Genomic DNA, 262 nt, shown 5'->3' with positions numbered 1-262 from the left:
GGGTCATTTAGAAAGCTTAAGGGAGAGACATCCACACAAAGAGTGATTAAAGAATAAAAATATATATGAAAAAAAATTAATTAAAAACAAAAAAAAGAGAAAAAATAGATATCAGATGCCTTGATTAAGCCCCGAACACTTGTTTTAGAGGATTAGACCTTTGATAAGGGGTTAGTAACTTAGTTGATTCCTAGAGGTTGAAGCAGTCAAAAATAAGGAGAATCCTCATTTATTGACATGTGGAACTACAATCAGTAAAATC

The sequence above is a fragment of the Olea europaea genome, unplaced genomic scaffold (assembly GCF_002742605.1).
Source record: "Olea europaea var. sylvestris unplaced genomic scaffold, O_europaea_v1 scaffold2610, whole genome shotgun sequence".
Taxonomy (NCBI): Eukaryota; Viridiplantae; Streptophyta; class Magnoliopsida; order Lamiales; family Oleaceae; genus Olea; species Olea europaea.
This window is presented reverse-complemented; position numbering follows the sequence as displayed.